General features: G+C 33.7%; 1 protein-coding gene across 10 annotated transcripts in view; it reads left to right on the top strand.

The window, feature by feature from the left end:
* The window catches only part of TRIQK (triple QxxK/R motif containing), a 93519-nt gene that overhangs the window by 16530 nt on the left and 63432 nt on the right, over positions 1-13557 (top strand). For 9 of the 10 annotated variants that reach the window (XM_067711789.1, XM_067711788.1, XM_067711792.1 and 6 more), the window contains one exon: positions 320-479. The exons of the other annotated variant lie outside the window; for it this stretch is intronic. The gene's annotated coding sequence lies outside the window, so the exon portion shown is untranslated. The remainder of the gene's footprint in view (positions 1-319; positions 480-13557) is intronic. 10 annotated transcript variants of the gene reach the window in all.

Genomic DNA, 13557 nt, shown 5'->3' on the forward strand with positions numbered 1-13557 from the left:
CTGTTTATTACAGTGGAAGGGGGTCTTTACTTAAATAAATTTAGGACACATTGGGTCAAGTAAATTTAAATAGGCTTTTCTATTATAGGACTTCTCAGAGCTTTTTTATGAAAGTGTACCTTGTGTAAAGGGGGAATAGTATGCAATGTTTTTCAAGTATACATGGCCATAGAAACTTAATTTGAATGAACATATAACAGAGTTAGCAAACCACAAACCACAACTTGGAAAATGCTACCACAGTGATTTTATTTTGTGGATGTTAAGGAACTGGAGATCATCCATTTAATATTTCCATAAACTCTGTTTTGGATTCCAGTAAGAAAAAGCAACCAAGAGTATTATTATTGGTATCTGGAGTTGAATTTTCCAGGAATGCGAGCGCAGCTTCCTCAGTAAAGATCTTGCCTTTGGAAACATCTTACTCCTTGACATCTCTCCAGAGTTAAGACTTGGCAGCCTCAAGGACACAGCACAAGGTGTGTTTATTTGATTTAACATTTGGCAAAAGGTGTTTTGACTTGTGGTTTGTTTTCTTTCACTTTGTTTTTCTTGTTTTGATTTGTTTGTTTTTGGCAATGAACTTGAGTTTGGAATTAGTTCTTTTTTATGGGAGGCAGGATTACAATGGGGAAATGTTTTTACTTGGATTTATTTTATGATTTTGGGTAAATCCAAGAAAATGAAGCAAGATCCATAAAACTATAAAATTTTATCTGATTAATTTGTTAAATCATTTAGTATTATTGTCTATGAGAATTTGTTGCCACATTAAATATTTGATCTCTCTTGATGTTTGATACACTATGATACTTTGATACATAACTATATGTTGATAATTATATATTGGTTAAAATCAATGTCCCTGCATAGTAAGTAATGAACAAATTAAGATCATCATAAAATATCTATTATTCAACATTATTTTAAATCTATGTCTCACATGTTTTGTGGAGAGAGGAAATATGTTATAAAATGGAAGAAAATGGGCCCCCATTATATCTGTGACCCTATCTTCTACTCTCTTCTTCCACCCCTCATTCTAATTAGAACTCTTCAAAGTCTCCCCATTTCACTCAAGACAAAAGCTAAAGCTTTGAAACTGGCCTGTATGTCTCTGCAAGACCTGGCTCCTTGTCACCTCTCTAATCTCATCCCTAACTACTCACTTGCTTAGCCATACTGTCTCCCTTGTTGTTATTTGAACATGACAGGCGTGTTCCCATCTCAGGGTTTTTCCATTATTTTCTCTACTGAATTGCTTTCTCCCTGATATCTGCATGACCAATTTATTTACTTTCTTTTGGGTTGTTATTAAAAGGTCACTTTCTAAATGAGGTCTTACGTGGTCACCATTCCAAAATATCCCTGCTCTGTGTTTTCTACTTAGCATTTATCTTATCTAATAAACTATGTATTTTATACTTATTTGTCTTGCTTACTGTCATTATCATTTGCAAGAATATTAGTTATTCCTATGAGGGCAAGGGATTTTGTTTGCTCTGATTTTATTCTAGCTACCAGAGTAGTCCCTGGCCTTTGATGAGTGAATGAATGAATGCTTAATTTAGCAAATATTTTTTAAGGACTTACCATGAGCAGTGCTAGTTGGTGAGGATAAGGAATGAAATACACAGTTCCTGCCCTCAGAAGTACACTTTGAAGGAGGTAGAAATTGCAGCAGTATGAACAGAACATTATCATTACTTGGGGAAGCAACATTTAATCAGACTGTGTTGGGCTCATGAAAGTCTTCCTGAAAAATGTAACCCTTTGAATCACTCAAATAGCCTAGGTTATGCTGTAGGAACAAAGAAGCCCAAAGCTCAGTATCTTTCTTTTTTAAATTTTTATTTTATATTGGAGCATAGTTGATTAATAATGTTGTGTTAGTTTCAGGTGTACAGCAAAGTGCTTCAGTTATACATGTACATGTATCTATTCTTTTTCAAATTATTTTCCCATTTAGGTTATTACAGAATACTGAGCAGAGTTCCCTTCCACTATACAGTAGGTCCTTGTTGGTTATCTATTTTTAATATAGCAGTGTACAAGTCAATCCCATTCTCCCAATCTTAGCACAACAAATGTTTATTTCTCACCCAGACTACATGTCCAAATTGGATTGGTAGGGACTCACAGTGACCAAAGACACTGAAGACTTCATCTGAATGTATTTCCATGATCACTGCAGAAGTGAGAAGAAAGAGTGGCTAGTTATGCACTGGCATATAGAGTTTCACTGGTCAAAGCAAATTGCTTTATTTCAAATGGGGGACTGTGAAGTACAATACTGGCCTCTACGCAAAGGGAAAGGAAAATTGGAAGATATGTGAACAGAATTAATGACTACCATGCCTTTCTACTGTTTTAAAGGAGTATAGGAAAATTGGAAGATATGTGAACAGAATTAATGACTACCATCTTTTCTACTGTTTTAAAGGAGTATAAGATACCCACGTAAAGAAGTATTTGAAAGCATTTTCAGAGAAAGGAAGGGCATGGGCAAACCCAGTAAGCTGTTACATATTATGATCATTTCAGAAAACTACACGTAGTTAAAAGTAGTTGGGGTATAGTGCATGCGTGGGATAAAGACAGATAAAGAGATTAGTGGGAAAACAGGGGTTAGATTATAGCACACTATGGAATTAGAGCTCTATCCTAAAGGACTTAGGGAGCATTGAATGATATAATATACCTCAGAGGAATTTCTTGATTAAATTTAATTTGTGAGAGATTATTCCTGTTTTTGTTTGTTTTTTTTGTTTTTATTGAAGTATAGTTAATTTACAATGTTGTGTTAGTTTCAGGTGTACAGCAAAGTGATTTTATATATATATGTATATATACATATATATGTGTGTGTGTATATATATATATATATACTTTTTCAGATTTTTTCCATTAAAGATTATAACAAGATATTAATATAGTTCCCTGTGCTATATAGTAGGTCCTTGTTGTTTATTTTATATATAGTAGTATATATATGTAGTAGTATAGTATATGTTAATCCCATATTTGTATCATTTTTATTAGATTCCACATGTAAGTGATATCCTATGATATTTGTCTTTCTCTGTCTGACTTGCTTCACTTAGTATGGTAATCTCTAGGTCCATCCATGTTGCTACAAATGACATTATTTCATTCTTTTTATGGCTAAGTATTATTCCATTGTATATGTATACTACATCTTCTTTATTCATGTGTCGATGGACATTTAGGTTGCTTCCGTGTCTTGGCTATTGTAAATAGTGCTGCTATGAACATTGGGGTGCAGGTATCTTTTTGAATTAGAGTTTTCATGTGAGATATTATTCTGGAATCAGTGTGGGGGATGGCTTTGAGGGGAGGAAAAACTGGAGACAGTAAGACCAATTATGATACTAATGCAGTAATGCTGGTGAGACCCTGGATAAAGACAATGACAGAGGAAAGAAAAGGAGGGGAACAAAAGGTAAAAAGACAGGAAAGTGTTTATGGGGTGGACTCCAGGACACAGAGGAAGTAAGATACTTCTTACACTGGCAGTGTTTGTGCCTGAGCATGTGTATGTGGATTTTTGTTTAGTGTGTGTGTAAATGTGTATGTTGCTGTGTGTGAGAGAGTGAGAGTAAGCTTGCAAAGTCAGTTGGCATTACCTAAAGATCTATGTTTTCTTTGTGATTTGGTAAACAAGCTCATGTGCCCAGATTGAAACGAAGATGGGTTTCAGGAGAGCCCTGCAAGCTGGAATGGCTACTGAGTCAAATGGGAGATGGGATCACCTTGGGGCTGAGAAGTTGCTGGGTAGTGTTCTGTACTTGTAAAATATCAGATTACACATTTTACAGCAAAAACTGCTTTGGGAAGTTCAGTTGCGTTTTTCTTTAAATTGTTTAGCGTTCAGCAATAATTTGAAAATAAACATTTTAAATGAATTTGTGTATGCTATTTCCATTAGAGGGGCCCATGATATATAACCTATCCCCTGCTCCCAAATTTTGGTTAATGTGATAATGAAGACCCAATCATTTTATAATAGAGGAAAATTTTCTAAAATTAGTGAGGTAGTTATCCAATGTTTTTATAAAATCATTTTTGATGATAGACTGAAATAAAATACTATAATGTTATAGTGAAGTTTAATTTTCAAAAAGAAAATAGAGAAGTGATTGGAATACTTATTATATTTTTCTTAAAGTTTTTTGGAAGACATTGGAATGTACTATAATTTAAAGATATTCTGAAATTGCATTTCTTGTTTGCCATTGTATGTTAGACCCATGGGCATTTTAAATATTTGGGATGCTAAATTTATTACTGCAAATTCAAGTCTGGTCATTGAAAGAACCAGTTTTATCTAATGTCAGACTACTGCTCTAGTAGAAAGAACCATACCGACCTGCCCAATGCACGTGGTGGATATATGAGAGAAATTGTGACATATCGACTTAGAAATAACATCAAGAGTTTACAACTCCTGAACTCCTGATAAGAGAATATCAAAGAAGTCGTGGAAGTGTTGAACTGAGAAGATTCTTTTCTTAGAATGGAGAATAATTGGAGATTTCTGACAAAGATAAGAGATTCAGTTGTTAGTTTAAAAAATGGGGACTAGTGTTTAAGATTTTTGTTGTTGTTCAGAAGCCTTCCATTTTAGAAAGTATTTTTGCATACTGATTATGTACATATACTGTAAACATATAAGTAATAATCTATTTATTCAAAGTTTTCAACACACTAACAAGAAGACAGCATATGTAATTTGGCATTTTAAAAGTTATCCAAAGATACTTTTGCTGAAACCACTTAGCTGATTATAGAAGATAGTTAGGAGACCAAATAATAGCAGAAAAGGTACAATTTATATGTAATTAAGTTACACATAAGGTACATATTATGAGACCATTCTTTTCTTTTTGTATCTCATTGACTTTTTAAATGAATGTGAGCTCATCAAGTTCAGGTTATTATTTTTTTGTCTAAAAAAACCTATTTGGACTGTATGGTGCCTCAACAATGAGTAACTGATTAAGCCAGAATGATGTAATAATACTAACAACATTTATTGAGCACTTACTATGTGAGAAGCACCATGTCAAGTACTTTAAATGAACTAGCTATTTAATTTAATGCTTACAGCAGCCACATGGGATAGGAATTCTTACTGTACTGATTTTAAAAAATGATAAATGAGCTTAACTTCATAAACAACTAAAAAGTAACAGAACCAGAAAGGAAACGAGTTAAAGCAGGGAAGAGTTAACCCATACTTTATCAGGCTCATATTCTTATAAAAGATAGAGAACTTATAGTAATATTTTAAAACTCAAAGCATTTTTAAATTAAGTTTATAATAATTAAGCATAAAATGTGGATGTTTTAAGTTAATGTAACAGTCTTCTGAAAAATATATCTACTCAAAAATATACTGAGTGTCTACTATGTCCACAGTGTTCTAATTGTTTGAGATTATTTAGTGTACAAACAATTGTGGTACTACATTCTAGTGGAGGGAAGTCAGAAAATAAGCAATAGACTAAATTTAATATGAAAAGAACTTTTTAACATTTTAAAAGTAATAGTTGATAGGTCTAAGGTAAAAATAACTTTTCTTTTGCAACACTGATCGTATACTTGTTCATAAAAAAGGTGAATATTGATTGCTATAATATGGTTATTTATTTTAAATATTATTGACCATTACTTTGAAGAAATCTCTCCTTTCCTCCCTCCTTACACACTGAAGATGCAGCATTCCAAGAAAACAATTAAATGTCATTTGTAAAATAACTTTATTTTATTTAATTACAGAACTAAGTGCTCCATGGCTTAAACAGAATGAAAGTGAAAAGTCTTAGGACATATTTTTCCTATGTAGAACACATTTAAGTGCATTTTAGCACCAAAATAACTGCAGATGCCATGATTAAAGATTCAGTCGTCGTCCTTTTGTTTGCAATATATAGGGGTATGTTTATGTGTGTATGAGAAAAAGAGGAAGGGAAAGAATAAACATGAGAATGAGAATGAATAATGCCAAAGCTCCCTAGGTGCTTTTGTTTTAGTAGCTTCTCAGAATTCTACCTCTATAATTCAGGGAATTGACTAAACATTTATATATATTGTTAAAGTAAAGGATGCCATTTTCTCTGTTCTATGTTTCTTCTATTTTCTCTCAAGTGGTCTCAGTATTACTATACTGGATATTCTTTTATGTAGCTGTCTCTAGTATACCACTCTGTAACTACTTGGTAGACCATCTTACACCTATTCTTTCTTGTGTATGCTTTAAGGAGTTAAAAAATGGATATAGTTTATGAACTTCATTATTGAAGTAGTAATGATGTGGTACAGTGAAAAATTAAAATGTTCAATCACAAGGTCATTAACAAAGAATGAAAAATAATTAAGGGCAAAAGATGAATAAAGGTTTTAAGATAAAATCGAAACTCAAGTATGAAAAGACCACTGTGTTGAGAGAGGCATAGGAAAGATTTTTGCAGAGGATATAATCTGTATTAAAAGTCCAGTTCTGTTAGGAACTAGACTTTTGTACTGAATGAGATAACATGAAAGTCTTTGGAACAGGCTGTAAAAAAGTTTTGGAAAAAGTAAAGGTAACAAAAGTGACAAATCTAGTTAAAAAATAAGCAGTAAGGAATATGATTCATTAGGGAGAATTTTGGACCAACCAGAGATTGTGATTATGGCCAATAATGTGAAAAATTTGGAAAACTATATTTTTCTTTATTAATTGCTTCATCAGTTTATTCATGCACTAAAAGTTGTTTACTTTCATAAAATCCCATTTTCTGATCTGAACTAAACAAGGCAAGTTTAAAGGCAGGGACTCAGAACAGTTCACAGCCTTTTCACTACATTCATTTCTAAATGCCTTATTTGAAAGAGAATGCCCTGGTTTATGATTTTCATATCTTTTTCCCTTTTAGAAAGAGGCAGATGGTATGAAAACTGGACTCCCTTATTTAAAGGGAATGTTGATATTTATAACCAAGCTTATCTCCAGCAAGATTTGTTTTTTGCAGCTGTTCCAGGTTGAAAAAAATATTATATTAAAGCCCTGGCTTGTTTTTCTTTCCATATTTGGGGGGGGGGTAATCTTCAGAATGTGAAAAAGTGATGTTTGATTTTAAACATGAATGCAATGTAAACTGTGATTTTTTGCTTCTATATGTGAATTTTCTGTTTGTATGCTGTGATGATATTACTCTTTTTGTTTCACTGATCTATTTCCTAGATACATCACACTTGAGAAATAATTTACTCATCTTTTTCCTATCATCAAAGTATTCTAGGAAGTATAGTAGATTTTCACTGAGTTAGCCTTTATTATTAAACAAACTATTTTCTAACTGTCCATTTTGATATGTTAGTCATTTTCTTTCTGCCCAGAGTGAGTATGTTTCACTGGGAAATCAACTTTTTCTGTTCTTTTTTTATAGTTATATTGTTTTTTGTAAGATATGTTTTTCTTTCTTATTTTCTATTCTTTGTTTCTATTTTCAATTATAAATGCTGCTATTTTTCTCTGAACATGTTTTAGAAACTTTCTTTTATAATTTAATAGAAAATTAATTATATTTTATACTCTAAACTTAATACTTAGAGCTATCTTTTTGGGCATGTGTTGACATAGAATGAATATCTAAGCTTATACACACACATAATCTTTGTTCATATGTGTTCTTATTATGTACCCACATGTACAAAATTTTCCATAAAGAAGGATATTTTATCAATAGATATATTGATTTATTGTGAATAAGTGTGATTATTGATTTAAGTGGACATAACTTACACAGCTTGCTTGTCAAGTTAAAGCAAGCCCCACTATTTTCATAAAGATTACCTTCTTGAATATGAAATATTATGCAAATTATGATTATGTCAGACATATATTTTTCCTTTTTAATAATTAAAGCTGAAACTTTTATTTAAAAGTTTTTAGTGTTTATCAGCACTCACAATTAAACTATTTAATTTAATATCATGAAAACCAGCATATTCCTTAAATTTACAAAACCCCAACCATTATTAGTAGTAAACAGTTTATTTCCAGAGAGTTTCTGGCTGTTTTCTAAATAAACCCTTTAAACTTCAATCTTTGATTCATAAAATAATCAATCTCTCTCTTTAACCACATAGAACATGAGTAACTTTAATAGATTTTATCAGTTCAGTTTATTCCACACCTCCCTTTATTCTTTATAATGATAATCACAGTTAAAAATGTTAAGTGAAGAATATGTGAACTCTTTGTTGGTGTGTCATCTCTCTCCCTATCTTTTTGTAAGGAATGCTTTTCACTCTAGTATGTTAGTTCATTGTACAAATGCCATTTTTTCCTTGCATGAGTGTTTGCCTAATGTGGGTTTAGTAAAAATTTAAATGGAATTCTCAAAATAAACAAATTGACTTGAAACACTTAGTGAAAGCTGCCAGCATTCTATTATTCTGTACTCTCACCATGTAACAAAGCAAGTGATTCTACAAAAGGTATGAAACTGCAAACAAAAGTCTTTCACCTTACTATTCCTGGTTTTATTATTATTGCTGCATGTTCCCAATGGATACCGTATGAGTGAGCATTTAAGGATCCTGTGACCTGGGGTTGTCTATATTCATTTTCTACTTCTTTAGCCAGGAGATCTAAAGTATATATTTCTCAAATTCTTTGAAAATAATAAAAATAATAAAGATAAATAAATATAATAAAATAAATAAATAATTTATTTATAAATAAAAATAATAAAGGGTGTTCTTTCAGTCAGTACCTTGTACATCTAAATCTCACATAAGTTCAAATACAAAGAGCTAGGGCAGAAATAAAATACATTCTTTTATTATATGATATGGCTGAAGGAGATGCTTTGTTTAGTCATATAGAAGTATTAGTGTATAAAAAAAGTGAAATAAAATATATTTATAAACTATATTAAAATAATTGAAATTTTAATTCAGAAAGTATTTATGTGTTTCCCAGGCTTGCAGCCTTTCATTTTGAACATCAGTTATCATTATTCTATTAGTTCATGGGGAAAATAGCAAACTGCTCACAATAATCACCCTCTTTTTTTGAAATATCCTTCTAGAGGACCTGATTCCAAGGTAAAATGTTAGCTTATGTGAAGGAGGATTTAATTAACACTTGAAAATTGACCAGTGGGAGAGAGAGAAAACTTGTAGAGTAGTAATGCCATTTTATAGTGAATAAAAATTGATTCTAAATATAATGACACTTTAATTTCTTAATAAGAATGTAGTTTAGGAAGGATCTAACAAACGTGACACATTATTTATTTATTTATTTTTGCGGTATGTGGGCCTCTCACTGTTGTGGCCTCTCCCGTTGCGTAGCACAGGCTCCGGAAGCGCAGGCTCAGCGGCCATGGCTCATGGGCCCAGCCACTCCGCGGCATGTGGGATCTTCCCGGACCAGGGCACGAACCCGTGTCCCCTGCATCGGCAGGCGGACTCTCAACCACTGCACCACCAGGGAAGCCCTACACATTCTTTTATCTTTAAAAATAATTACTGGGAATTCCCTGGTGGTCCAATGGTTAGGACTTGGCGTTTTCACTGTGGGGACCAGGTTCGACCACTGGTTAGGGAACTAAGATCCTGTAAGCTGTGTGGCACAGCCATAAAAACAAAAAACAAACAAACAATAAATAAAATAATTACTAATAATAACCAACATGACTATGTTTAACTGATTCAATAAACTAGATATTAGATAATTAATTTCCAGGTATGTATTAGTTTTCTATTGATGCATAACAAATTACCATAAACTTAGTGTCTTGCAACAACAACCATTTATTAGCTCACAATTTTGTGGGTCAGAAGTCCAACATGGCCTGAATGGATTTTCTGCTCAGGGTCTTACAAACCTGAAATCAAATGCCAACCAGGCTGTTCAAGGCTCTGTGAAAGAATCCACTTTTAACCTCTTATATGTTCTTGGCAGGATGTAGTTTCTTCTGGTTGTAGGACTGAAGTCCTCATTTCCTTCTCAGCTAACTGATCTATTTCAGGTCAGCCTTATTTTTTGCCACATAGCCCCCTCCATCAATGGAGAATTTCTTATACCCAGAATTCCTTTGACTTTGAATTTCTCTGACTTCTCTGGCTTTGACCTCTAGACCAAGATTTAAAATGCTCATATGTGAAACCCCTTTGCTGTTAATGTAGCATAATCACAGGAGTTATATTTTATCATATTCACAGATTCCACCCACACTTAAGGAGGGGAAGAGATTTACAAAGAAAACCATATTGGAGGTCATCTTAGAATTCTACCAATCACATTTGATGTAGTCATTACTTATCAATATGAGTGTATGGATAACTTTTAATCGACGGTGTGCTCTAAGATTACCTCATTATTTTTGTAGCTAATACCAGGTCTTTCTTGCTCTGCTCACTTAAAATTTTTGTATTTACATCTAACATTTTACTTCCTACATCTCTGCTGCATTATCATAGTTTTCTTCTTATCTGTGTTTAGAACAGGTGAGACATAGGACCACACATTGAGATTTCTACTTTTAAAAAGCAGCTAATGAATTCCTAGGGAGAGTTATTCTGGGTCTCTTTTGGACATTCAAAACTGTTTTGAGAAAACACAGTTAATTGCAAAAAGCTGTAATGTATTTAGGAATTGATGGGGCAGAAATAGAGTAATGAATTATATATATATTATCACACGTTCCCCAGACAACAGATTCTGAGGCTCAGCTTAACCTTGAGTGCAATACTAGGGGGACAAGAGTGAGTGAAAAATGGAAGAAAGAAAAACTTTAGATAAGGAGGAAAAACAAATACAAGGTGGTTACTAAGCTGGCCATAGGTGCAAGAGAAAATGTAGACTTTTGTGTAGTCATGTGGGACTTCTCCAGGCCGGCTGTATAGAACCAGTTAGTTGGGTTGAGCAGAAGAAAGTAATTTATCTGCCAGCATCTGCCTATCTCTTATTTTTCACTGGTCAAAGCTCACCTCATGGTTTGTTACTATCCCTGTACTTTTCAGATTGTTGTTCTATGGGGCTTGGGATTTGGAAGTGGCAGGAGGAGCCAAGCTTCCTATGGGTCTAGGTGTAGGTATTGCTGTAGCTGTGGAGGTAGTGTTGGAAGCTGTACCTTCACCTTCACCCCCAGAGGAAGCCAAGTCAGCCAGTGGTATTTGAAGATTAGTTGAGGTTCATGGCTGGTGCTATTGGGTAAGTGATTGAAGATCCAGGAGGCAGTGAATCTGTGGAAGTACATAAATTGGGTCTAACATAGAATGACATGTAGTGATTGCATCTGGTCAATTTCTTTAAAGATTCCTTATAATATGTAAATGTGCCTTTAATAGTACCTATGTCACAGTTAAAACTCACTAAATGTTTATGAAGTTTAATTTTTAGATAACATCATCTCCTTGGTCATCAGATAGTCTTTTCAAAATTTAGATAGTTTATTTGTTAATAGATGGGGAAATAATCAAGCATAATTAATGTGAGAAGCAATAGATATCATTCCTTTGGATATCCATTGTTAATTGAGTCCTAGAGTTATACCGAAAGGCATTGATCTTGTGGATGTGTTACCTTTCAAATATGAGTATTCAACCAGGTCAATATTCTTTACAAAAGCCAATTGTCTAATTTTCACACCATTACTGTAACAGCAGAATTCAGATTAACATTTACATGGTCTTCTTATACAAAGATTTTGTTATTATTTATTTTTTGTTATTATTATTAGGATCAGGGTAGGATTGAACCCAGGTTCTCTGATAAGGCTTGTTGGACTGTCCAAGGTATAAAGGTTAAGAACAAATAGATGTATTTAATCTCTGAGGTTTCTTCTGATTCTGTGATTCTGTTGTACTAAATAAACTATTGTTTATACTCAGATCCTTCCTTTTATATATTTAAGGTAAGTTCCATGGCTTTAATACTACCATTCTCATTCAAAAACTGAGGTATATTCATATGTCTGTCTTTTAGTTAAGTTCTGTGGTTTTAACTACCATGTTTGTCCCAGATTTTTTTTTTCTTTCAAACTAACCTCAAATATTAATCTCTGGGACTATATTTTGATTGACTTTTGGAAAATTCTAACTATGAAGAAAATAATAGCTCTCTAAATTTTGTGGTTGATTGAGTGAACAAACAAACCAATCTAAGTTTGTATAATTCAAGTACATTTTCATTGTCAATTGTACATGAAAAGCATATTATCTGTTTTATAATGAAATATTTCATTATCAAATGAAATGTTATATAACAATGTTATAAATATCTATGTCTCACCCCCAAGAGTAAGAAATAAAATTACAAATTGAAAGCTTCATCTTATGGCCATGGTGGAGGAATATGGGCCACACTTTGCCTGCTTTAAACAACTATCAATAACAAACTGGTATATTTCAACAATTTTAAACATTGGACAACAGACAGTAGAATTGTGATTCCTAAGAGAAGGAAAACGGTGAGCACTGGATTTCTTCCTGGAATTAATTTCCTGCTTGTGGGTATAGAGAGGAGGAACCCAAACAGAACCCAGCCACCTCACTGAATTTAGCTGATATGGATTGGAGTTTGGAGAAGCTGAGTGGGCTATATATGGTGGGGCAGAGTTCTGGAGGGAGCTATGCAGTCAGAGCATTTCAGAAATCTACATAGGGGTTCCCTTGCATCTTTATTGTGTGCTATGCCATACATGTTTAGTATGTAACTCTATTTGGCTGGGCATAGCATGGGAAGGGTGTGTTAAATTGAACAATTATGAGAGCTTACACAGAGTGGGGAGATTAGAGCTTTGGCCAGTCAGAATGGAGGGACTTCATGGTCAAGTAGGGCATTTAGTGGGACCCTAGAGATTATAATGCCTTAGAAGTAGGACTGATCTGAGTGAAGGCTGTGCCAGATCCAGCCTAGAAAAACTTAAATAAAACCTGATCAGAGCTTCCCTGGTGGTGCAGTGGTTGAGAGTCCGCCTGCTGATGCAGGGGACACAGGTTCATGCCCTGGTCCAGGAAGATCCCACATGCCGTGGAACGGCTAGGCCTGTGAGCCATGGCTGCTGAGCCTGCGTGTCTGGAGCCTGTGCTCCACAACGGGAGAGGCCACAACAGTGAGAGGCCTGCGTACCGCAAAAAAAAAAAAAAACACCTGATCAAACTGATTTGTAACTTAACTGCTTTCCCATCCTCCCCTCCCCCTAAAAGAAACCCAAAATGTTTCAAAGGAAGAAAATGATATCCAGACACTCAACAATGTAACATTTACAATGTTCATCATCCAATAAAAATTACTAGACATGTCAAAGTGCAGGAAAATGTGATCCACAACCAGGATAAAAGATAGTCAATAGAAGCAGACTCATAAATGACAGATTTGGTGGACCTACCAGCAAGGAATTTAATTAGTTATTATGAATATTTAAAAATTTTTGGTGGGAAACATGAAAATAGACAAAACATGAACAAAATGGAAGGTATTAGAAAGAATCAAAGGAAGTTCTAGTAATAGAAAATACAGTTTATGAATTAAAA

This window comes from Pseudorca crassidens, chromosome 17, assembly GCF_039906515.1.
Source record: "Pseudorca crassidens isolate mPseCra1 chromosome 17, mPseCra1.hap1, whole genome shotgun sequence".
Lineage (NCBI taxonomy): Eukaryota > Metazoa > Chordata > Mammalia > Artiodactyla > Delphinidae > Pseudorca > Pseudorca crassidens.